This window comes from Lygodium microphyllum, chromosome 24 (assembly GCF_053477565.2).
Source record: "Lygodium microphyllum isolate KBCC chromosome 24, Lygodium_microphyllum_v1.1.10, whole genome shotgun sequence".
NCBI lineage: Eukaryota > Viridiplantae > Streptophyta > Polypodiopsida > Schizaeales > Lygodiaceae > Lygodium > Lygodium microphyllum.
Window position 1 is genome coordinate 99,910,441 of NC_141158.1, and position 11,228 is coordinate 99,921,668.

Sequence of the window (11,228 nt, forward strand, 5' to 3'; positions counted from 1 at the left end):
TGTATTAAATTTGGAATAACTTCATATAGACTCTTCCAAACAAAGTGTGCTATACATCAAAATGAAGCTCTTTCCATGTACTTTCAGTCTATGCAAAGCACTTTGCTATCATTAGAGTAAAAAATATTCTAAAAGCGAATGTTGTTTGAGGCTATTTGTAATAGAACAAAGATCAAATTTAGCTAATTTTCAGCCAAAACAACATCTCAAGGAAAACAAACCTCCTCTAAAATGGATGTTAGCCTCCAAGAAGCTTCCTCAAGAGATAGACTCCACCATTTAATTGAATGCTCCAAGATTGAATAGGATCTAGGCTTCTTCTGACACTGTCCTATGCCATCCTCAGGAATGTACTAAATAATCCCCTCTTTGTCTATAGTTGGTAGCTCTTTCACATATTCCACTTAAGTCCCAACAAAAGGCTTGTGATAACTTACATGAAAAACATTATGAAGCTTTGTGGAGGAAGGGAGTTCTAGGTGATAAGCCAAATTACCCACACACCTAATGATCATGTATGACCCATTAAACTTGTGTGCCAACTTATTGTTAGAGCCATCCTTGAGAGTGGAATACTGTGAGATGGGTACCTTCAAAAGTACCAACTATATTTTTTGGAACTCTGTAAGTCATCTTTTCTCATCAATATAAAAACTCATTTGGTCCTAGGCTATCTTAAGATTCACCTTACACTACTAAAATAGGGCCTGCAACAATTAGAGTCTTCTTTTCCTTGATGATTTATCTTCTCATTGAAACATAATCATAGGAAGAGGCACCTTACACCTATACAAAGTCTCCAAGGGAGAGACTCCTATACTAGAATGAGTGGAGTTATTGCACAAAAACTCAACCAAATGGAGCCACAAATCCCATGCATGTTGCGCCTCTAGCAACCTGTTGCAAGTAACTTCATATTCAAGAGGAAGCAAGACAATTATGCCAGTGTCATTGGCAGAAGTGTCTTAAGTAGGGCTCAAGCCACTTATTTACTCTTTCTATCTAGCCATCAATTTGGGGATGATAGGTTGTAGATGGAGCTAACTTTGTCCCCATTGAGTTAAAAACCACGCGCCAAAATTTGCTCATAAACTTGGTATCCTATCATGAACTATGACCTATGGTAGTCCATGCAACTTAAACACATGCCCAATAGAGTGATCGGATACTTGAGACGCTATAGATTGAGTCTTTTTTGAAATAAAATGGGTTACTTTGGTAAGTTTATCCACCACCACATAAATGTTGTTTTATCCCTTGGTGTAGGTAAGATAGTGATAAAAACCATGGTTATATGCATCCATTTTCCTTTAGGGACAAGTAATGGGTGCAATAAACCTCCTTGCTTTAAGAGTGTTATTCTTATTTTGTTGACATGGCACACATCTAACAATAAAGTCCTTGACATCCTTCCATAGGTCCTTCAAGTGAAAACTCTTGGAAATTTTATTATAGGTTTTAAAGACATCTAGATGATCAAGTATAGGCAAAGAATACATCTCCTCCATTAACTTTTGCTTGAAGTGAGAAGTGTGAGGATTAAAATCTTACCACATGAAACCAAATAAGATAATTTTAAAGCTGAATTTGAGAGTTTTCTTATGTTGACCCTTGCCATAATTTTTAAAATACATGACTTAGTTCTTCTTCTAATAAATAGCCATGTTGGAGCTCTTTAATCCAATCACCATGAAGCTCAAGTATAGCTAAAACCTTGCATGCCCACATTCTAGAGAGAGAATTAATCACAAAATTATGCTTGTCCCTGATATGAGTCATATCAAAATTATAATTTTGTAGGGTAGCCATCCATTTACGTTGCTTAGGAGTGATGTTAGACTATGAGAGGAAATACTTGAGAAACTTTGTGATCACTTTTGACTCTAAACTAGTTACCATATAGATAATGGTTGATCGCATGAATAATGCCTAGCATTTCTTAGTTGTAGAAATTCATTTCCATATTCTTTTATCTAAGCTTATGACTTTCAAAGGCCATGACTCCATGCTCCTAAAGAAAAATTGCACCTATGCCCATCCACTTATATCATTGAATAGTGAAATATTTAGAAACATTAAGGAAAACCAAAATAGGAGCTAAAGTAAGCAATTACTTCAACTCTTTAAAGCTTTAATCAATTATGGAATCCTAGAAGAAAGCTTATTTCTTGAGCCATGGTAGTCACATAGTATCTCAATAGAAAGAAGATAGACCTAGTAAACCATGAAGAGAAGTGGTATTTGTAGGGTTTGGCCATTTTTTAACACACTACACTTCTTAGGATTGAGATTAATTCCTTCCTCACTCTAGCAATGTGTCCCAAGTACTTCACCTTAGTCTCCTTAGCAAATAATATGTGGTGCCTCAAAACATCAAATACATGCCTCATATATATTATATGATTCTCCAATGATTTGCTATAGATAAGGATATCATCGAAGAATACCAAGACAAATTAAAAAGAAAAGCATGCAATATTTAAATGTAGTTGAGGTGTTTGTTAACCCAAATGACATAACTAGTAAATGATAGAGCCCTCAATCACTCTTGAATGCTGTCTTTATTTCGTTACCCTCTCTCATGTGAATCTAATGGTAGCCTGATTTCAAATCTATATTTGTGAAGTACTTTGCCCCTTAAGCTCATTAAGTAAGTAATCAACTCTAGGGAAGGGATACCTATTCTTGATGGTGATCTTGTTGAGGTTCCTATAATCAATATAGATTCTAAAGGTACCATCCTTTTTCTTGACCAACAATACTAAAGCTACATGAGCTGAAGAACTAGGTATCAATTAAACCCATATCTAACAAATCATTAATCTGCTTAGTAACTTCTTCGTGTTCACATTGGAAAGTTTGTAAGGTGGCTTATTTATTGGCTTTGAGTGAGTCTCAAAATCTATAGGGTGATCCATTGCTCTCTTGGGAAGTAGGGCTGTAGGCACATGATATAAGTATATACGCTCCTCTAAAAGAGCTCTTAATGCTAAATTCTTTGTTGATTCCTTGGATTGATCCATGACCTCTTTATTAAGGTACAACACAAAGATCTATGAGTGCTTCTTAAACTTGTCTTTGAGCTACTTTGTTGTAATGAGCTAGAAATCTGATTTGTTATGGATTCCCTCTAAATGAATGGGTTATTCCTCACTAATAAAATCCATGAATCATCGAGAAAAATACATAGTTATTCTTTGCAACTACATCATCCAACCATAGTCCAATACCACATCAATAGGACCCATCTCTAAAGCAATCAAGTCAACCATAGTCCAATACCACATCAATAGGACCCATCTCTAAAGCAATCAAGTCAACTCGTGTTTCATAGTTTTTAGCCAAGTATAGGGGGTCTTTAGAGTACATTTGGACATTGATCTCCTCATCATCATTTGTACATGAACCTTTATGGGTTGCTATAATTTGCTGCAAAGACAATGTAATCTATTCATTGCTTATTTATTCATAAAATTATGTGTACTATCACTATCCACCAAAGTATACACTGTCTTTCCATGGATGCTTCCTTGAATTCTTTATGTGTGTGGGCTCCTTGGAACTTGTAAATGCATCCATAGATATTAAATAGGATGAAATGGAAATATCAAAGGCTCACTATTCTCTTGTCCACCTAGATTAAAAGATATATGGCCACCTAGATCAAAAGCAAATCCTTCATCTCATGAGGGTCATTAAGTTGGTCTTGCCCAATGTCATTATCATAATCCTCATTTTCAGCATTGTCTATCATGATTGGACTCTCATCTTCGTCTCTTGACTCTTTAATGATAAAAATGTCCACCTTAGCCTTCTTGTATACACACGTATTGGCATGGTTAGTAAACAGGTAGGTGGATGACACTACTTTCGAGGTGATTGGGTGAATGACAGGTGATGGAGTTAAAGGACAATAACCAGGAGAGATTCCGGCGTGCTTTAGGTTCCATGAAGATACGCGGCATCTTTCACACTGTTGTGGTGCTTCTTATGTAGCCGGTCGTCCTTTGAGTATCAGAAACGCTTGAAGCAATAAGCAATCCCTTAGGAGGATGGTATTGGAGGGATTTATTCTGGAGAAACCCCCCGAACGCTGTTTGCCTTGAAAATCCGTGGCTTTGATTGAAGATCCTTGTCTTTGACTTGAAGGTCTTCATCTTTGAGTTGAAGGTCTTCATCTTTGAGTTGAAGGTCTTCAGGCTTGTGGAATCAATAAGTGATCCGTAGATCTTGAGGCATTGTGCATGGATCATTGGAAGATGAGGTTCCAAGATCTATGCCAATGGCAGTTCTATCTTGACTTGGTTCAATCATGGTAGCCATCAACAGGCAGATGGCTGGATGCCGGCACATGAAAAGAAGTTTTGGTCATTAAAGGATGCCGTGGGTGATCCTCTTCCGTGGAGTAGCCATTTCTTGAAACTCGAACATAACCTGCAAGAAAAGTTGTGCACTCCCTAAGGGGTGTGTCTATCTCACCGTGTAGTGTGTGGTGCCCGTGGCAGTGGAGCTGGGAGATGGGTCTAACCTTGGGCAAGCCCTTGGTAACGTCCCACCCTTGAGGACCCAGTTCATGCTTCGTTGGAGGTGCAGTGCAAGTCTTAGGGTGACAGGTCTGAAAGTCCTTCCCTTGATGTGCCCTAAGTGTGAAGTGGGGAGGGGGCTAGGGAGAACCCTAGGTGCAGTGATTGTGGTGCTTCTTTTGTTTGTTTTTCTCTCTCATTTTTTTTTCCCATAAAGAGGCGTATACATGGAGACGTGTGATACAAGGGCATGACGGGAGTTTACTCCTCATCATCCGAATGGTGGGTAGGGGATGGCGGAGGGGGGGGGCCTTGTTAAGGAATCTACAACTTAACAAGTAGCCCTTGAGGTTGAGGCAGGTTTCGAGAGTGGTGGTAGAAAGGAAGGGGTGGTTGCACTGGGTGAATTTGCTGTCGCTCATATCTTCGAGCAGTGCAACACAGAAGGATGGCAAAAGAGAAGCGTGCATTATGAGGCGAGTCATGGTGCTGCTATCTATGGAGTTGGGGTCGAAGTAGAGGGGTGGGAGGTGGCGTTCTTGAGGTGCGGGCTCTTGGTGGACTAGGACCCTAATTAGTCTAAGATAATTACAAGTGGTTATGAAGGCGGGGTCAGGACAGGAGGTGAACTCGCTAAGAAATCTATTTATAGAGCTGTACAAATCAGGGAGGGTAAAGAGAAGGGCATCCCTATGGGAGGTGCTATTGGTGTTATAGATAATGGGAAAGTCGAACCTGCCATGGATGGACGGATTAAAGTCGCGACCCCTACCCTTTGAGGATACGGCATGAAAGTTGGGTCGTTTCTCTCCGAAGGGAGGGTGTTACAAAATGCCATCCACACGTCAAGGTTGACGTAAAAAATGCGTCTTCTTTAGGTGGGTTGGCAATTATAGCCTTCCACCGATCTAGGCACCTGGAGGACTTTATCCTGCCAAAATTCGCGGTCCTCGACTCCCCACGCAGTTGGGTAGGCCTCTCGCTTCGCTAACCACTTGGCCTTGAGCCTTGCACCCATAGCGATGATGTCATTTACAAGTTGAATGGGCATTACTCTGTTCAAGGTAGCGGGAAACTCAAAGCTCAAGTTGAAGGGGTCGCGGTTACATTCATGCTGTTCCCAGATAATCAATTCGGCATGGAATTCAGCAGGGGGATCTTGAGGGAGCGGTAGGAGAGGGGCAGGCTGTCTTGGAACAGGTCTAACATTCAACTTTTTCCTTGCCTTCTCTACCATTTCTTTCCTGCGGTTAGCCTGGGCTGCTTTTCTCTCAGTAGACGTATCAGGGGGCTACACTTCCTCTTGTTGTTGCTGAGGGGGTGGTGGGACGTATTCCTCCTCCTGAGGTCCCAGATCAAACTCCGGTTCACCCCCTTCTGCTTGCACGTCTTCTTGTGCCTTCGCCTCTGTGAAACCGAGTTCATCTATTTTCTACGCCGTCAGGCCTACCTGTGCAAGATATCTTCTTTGCTACTCTAGGCTCTGCGGCAGGCCTCCTAGCTGCAGTGGCACGTGCAGGCCTACTGTTAGAGCTCTGCGTGCAATGGTTAGCTTCTTCTGCAGAGCTGATCATTGGCTTCGTTTCCTTCCGGTTTGGTGGAGTGGAGCAGTGTATTGAGGAAGGTGTGCTGTTGGGCTATCATGGAGAGCTGGGCCGCCTCTGCCTAATTCTCAGCCAGCACCCTATCTCCTTCGGCTTTGGCTAGCCGGCGTGCCAAGTCCCGTATTCTCCCCTCATTGTGATCAGCCCATTATTTTGCTCTTTTTTCCATATCTTCCAGGCTCTCCCCCTAATGGAGGGTCATAGCCATGAGTTGTTGCTCTGCTGGGCCTCGAGCTCACGGTGCAGGCGGGACTGCTCCTAGCGTTCATTGACGATCTGTGCATTGAGTTGGTCCAGCTTCACCTACATCCTTCGCACCTGCTCTTTCCTTAACTGGTCCAGCTCTGCAGCCTCATGTCTGATCTTGTCAAGCTAGCTTTGTGCTTCCAGGTTGATTGCAGATAGTTGATCGTTCTTGCACCGCAGGTGAGCATTGGTCTCCCTTTCCCCGTTGAGACGCTCCATCAAAATTTTTCTCCTTCCTTCCCAAGCAGCGTCACATTCCTTCAGGGCCTTTAATTCCTCTACATCCTTATTGCTAGCTTCCTCCCTGAGCACAGCGATCTCCCTTTGGTATTATGTTATCTGCTTTGTTCTCTCCAACTGGAGAGTGGCTCGTGATTCTCGTTTTGCTGCCAACTCCTCTACGGCTGTCCTCCTTTCTTCCCTAGCCCTTTCTAACTGCGAGAGCAGCTCCTTAACATATTCATCATATTGGCCTGCTGGAGGTGGGGGTGGAGCATGGTAGTGGTGGTGACAGCGTCTTCTGTTTTCTGCCTCTTCAGCTACGGCCTTGGCTCCAGATCAGCCGTGGCTGCCCTTTTGACTCTTGATGCTGGGGTGGCCATGGCCGCTTCTCTTGCCAGCTCCCGTTCCACCAGGAATTGTAGCCAAAAAAGTGACCACGTTGCTCTCATCGACTTTTGGGGTGGAACCTTGGGTGGCAGTGGCAGTGGGTGTCGTCATGATAGGAGTGGCTGGCATGGAAGGTATGAAGAGGGGGAGAGTTGGCATCATCGGATCTTTTCCTTTTCCTTCTGCTGGGGGCAGGGGTGTGATTTCTGGCACACTGGTACTGGAACCAGGTGCCTCTGTTCGGTGCGGGCTCTCTGTGCCTTCCTAGTCTCTTTTGTGCTGCTCCTCGATGGAGCGACGGGTGGCCAGCTCTATTTCTTCCTCCTCCTTCCTTCTCAGCTCCTCTTCGGTCTTCTTTTTTCTCTTCTCCTCATCCTTGACTGACTCCCTTCGAGCCCTCTCCAGATCTTCCTTTTCTTTCTTCTTTCGCTCCTCTTCCCTTTTTCTATGCAGGGCTTTGGTCTTTACGAATCGGGAATTTTTTCCGTTGGCACTCGTCACAATGCTTGACGAATCGCTTGGTGTCGTGGAAAAGTGTGGGCCACCATAGTTGAGACTGCATCACCTTTCGTGCTGTTGTGTCTTCGCTAAAGTGTCCTCTCGCAATGCCGCTGTGCACCTCCGAGAGCACATCGTACATCTCATGCTCACACACTCACCTATGCAACAATCCATCTTGCCCCAGCCTATAGAGTTGGCCTGCAATCAGCTGGTAGGGTTGGATCTTCAGGATCAAGCGCCTAAGTCGTGCCTTTTCTATCGGTCACTCAGATAGTCCGTGCTCGAGAATTTGGGCTATATCGTCTGCCCAGTATGGCATCAGATCACCCTTAAATAGATCTCTCTCGCTGGACAGGTGGAATAAGTGGGCGTCAAGTAACTCGTTAATGATGCCTTGTCCAACGGCTTTTCTTGTGGGTATGCGGGACATGTGGTCAGCCATGTAATGCTGTTTTCCCTTTCGTACCACCACGGAGAAATCGAACTCTAGGAGCAGGAGGAGCCATCGAGCTATGCGCCCTGTAGCACAAGGTTTGTTCACTAAATAGAGCAGGGCTTGATGGTCCATAAAGAAGATGAAAGGTGTGGCCAACAGATAATGCCGAAATTTCTTCACGGCGAATACCATGGCTAATCCCTCCCTTTCTGTTGTCGAATAATTCATCTTCGTCTCAGTGAGTTGCCTGCTAGCAAAGCTCACTGGGTAATCTAAGTTATGCTCACCAGGTTGGCACAACACTGCCCCCACGGCAAACTTAGAAGCATCGATGTGCACGTGGAAGGTAATGGTCCAATCTAGGGCTCGTAGAATTGGTGTTATTGTTAGAGCATTTTTCAATTCTTCGTATGCCCGTTGGCATGCCTCGGTCCACTCGAAGACAATCAGCAGCTTGTACAATGACCTGGCGATCAGCGCGTAGTTTAGTACAAATCGCCGATAGTATCCTGTATGGCCTACAAAGCATTGAACTCCCTTGTAATTAATTGGGGGTGGAAGGTCAACAATAACCCTGACCTTCGAGAAGTCAGTGGCAATGCCATTCTTTGACACCACGTGTCCTAAGATGCATCCGTGCTTCACCCAAAACTGACACTTCAAGGGGTTCAAGGAGAGACGATATAAGCGGCACTGTTCAAAGACTGCGCAGAGTTTGTCTAAGTGTTCGATCCAGGTCGAATGGACACACAGATCGTCGACAAAGACCTCTAACTCCTTGTGAAGCATGTCCTTAAAGATGGTGCACATGAGACGTTGAAAGGTGGAGGGGGCATTGGTCAACTCGAAGGGCATGACTATGTATGCAAAGACACCCCACTTTGTGGCAAAGGCGGTCTTATGCCTATCTACAGGATGCACTTACACCTGGTTGTACCTTGAGAAGCCATCCAGAAAACTGTAGGCTTCCTTGCCTGCCACCCTCTCAAGCATGTGCTCAGTGTACGGCAAGGGATAGTTGTCTCTCTTCGTAGCAGCGTTCACCTTCTTGTAATTGACGCACACTCGAATTTTTCCGTTCTTCTTCATCACAATGACTATGGGTGAGACCCAGTCTGTGTGCTCAATTTCGTAAATGAATCCAGCTCTCATCAGCTTGTCAATTTCCGCTTTGACAGCATGAGCATGTTTTTGATTCATAGGGTACGATCGCTGCTTGACCGGCGTTGCGTTCGTCGTCATGGGTATGTTGTGAGTCACAACACTCGAATCTACCCCCCGTAGCTCTTCTAAGGACTAGGCAAACACGTCTATGTACTCTCGCAAGAGAGCGACAAGACTCATTTCTTCTTTACCAGTCAAGTCATCGGCAATGAACACTGGTCAGGGTGTTTCCCCTTCCTGGGCTAGGTCTACCTCCTTGACCTTGGCTGGTCCTTCGATTGGTTCGCTCGCCTGCCCTTGATGTTTGGCACCTAACAGAACTACTACCCTATCCCCTTTTTTGAATTTCGTGAAGCGTTTAGGAAGGTCCTGCGACTTCCGCTGTTCTTCTGATCTTGTATCCCCGGGGTGCTTTGCCTTATCCTACCTTAACCATCTGCGCCTCAGGTGGACGGGTAAGCCCCCCTTGGTGCGTATGGTCATGGGCGGCCTAGGGATCTCTGGGTCACTATCCGAAGTAACCTCCGATTTAGAGTCAAACCCTCCATCTTCGCTAGAAGAGGTGGTCTCCCCTGGTGGCTGCAGTTCAGATGGCGATTCGATCCTAAGTATTGACGTCGTTCCTGGCCGGCTAGGCCTGCTTACTCAAGGTCTATGGCTCCTATGCATTCCAACCAAGCATGATCACATTCCATGCGCATGACTCCTCACTCTATTCTAAGGGCCTGCCTTTTCTGTGGCTTGGCGTCTGCTTGTATCTGCTCAATTTCTCGTCCTTCAGTGTCATATTCTATGGTATCTACTTCACTCTCGCTCTCATCTCACTGAAGGATTGGCAATCTTCGTATTCATCGCTGGAATCTTTGTCATTCGACTGCTCGTCGTCTCCTAGGGCTTGGTATGCCTCGTGTCATTGGTTAGGAACCAGGGCCCAGTTATACATGAGGTTTAACTCATGCACCCTGGTCCATTGCCACTTGGAATCCTCTAAGAGATCCTAGAGTGGTTTGAAGTTTGCAGCTGGGTTGCTAGCTAGCTGGTCCGTTAGGTATTCCAGTACGCCCTGGAGTTCCCTTTTGTTGGAAGGTACATGGAAGGTGACAGGCTTAGGCTTTCCATGGAGACTTGCTGCCATCATGCAGACTGGTGTAGAGAGTGCTTCGTTGGTCTTGCCAATCGTTTTGATAGCCTGCTCATACGCCTCATGGTCTGAGAATGGCAGGTCGATTGTAGCGAGGACGTGCATCCAATCCCGCTCATCCTCTGGGCATGAGCATAGCAGAGATGGCGTCTAGGTCGACTGGTGAGGTCTTCCAAGTGTCCATCTCTATTCTTACGGTGTCCATTCTATTGCCAAGGAAGATCAAGCCGTTACCCCAATCTTCGATGACTCTAGCATTGCGCATCTAGGGTCGGCCTAATAGGACATCGTAGTCCACTCCCTTCATGACTATAAAGTCGACAAAGAGCTGGACACCTGCGATCTTCACTGGCTAATTCTTCAGTACCCCGAATGGCTTCACTCTCATACCGTTTGCTAGCATGACATTAAACCTAGCAGCTTCGACAGGCGGGTTTCCCCAAGTTTGAAGCACTGCGTGGCTAAGCACACTAACCTCGGCTCCCGTGTTTATGATTCCCTTCCTTGTTGTGTCACCCAGGGCTAGGACCGGCAGGACCGCGTGTATCTCAAAGCCTTCCCAAAGCTCCACTAGCATAAAATGCCACACCAGAAAATACCTAAAATACCTAATAAAAATACCTAGCCCAGATCAAGCTCAGATTCACACATGAGCTGACAAATACTATGCTAACACAAATTCCATTGATTTTTAGCCTCTTCTACTCCACGAAAAATTCGATCTGCCGTTACCTGCTCTTGTGATCCTTCGACCCACTGCTTAAGGTCTTGCCATAGGGTAGGGTCTTTGAGATGCTGTTGAGCCTCCCTCACCCATTCCTTCACCTTTTCTATGGCCTCCAATTGTCACTTCAGATGCAGGTATTCCCCTACCTTAGCGCTTCCTTTTTCGGCTGTCTTAGGGGCTGAAGTCTCTGCCTCTGCGTTGTCTGAGACCTTCTGTCCTGTAGGTAGAGTCGTGGCACTCTCGGTCTTTAGTGTGACCTTAGCTTCCGATCTCTTCT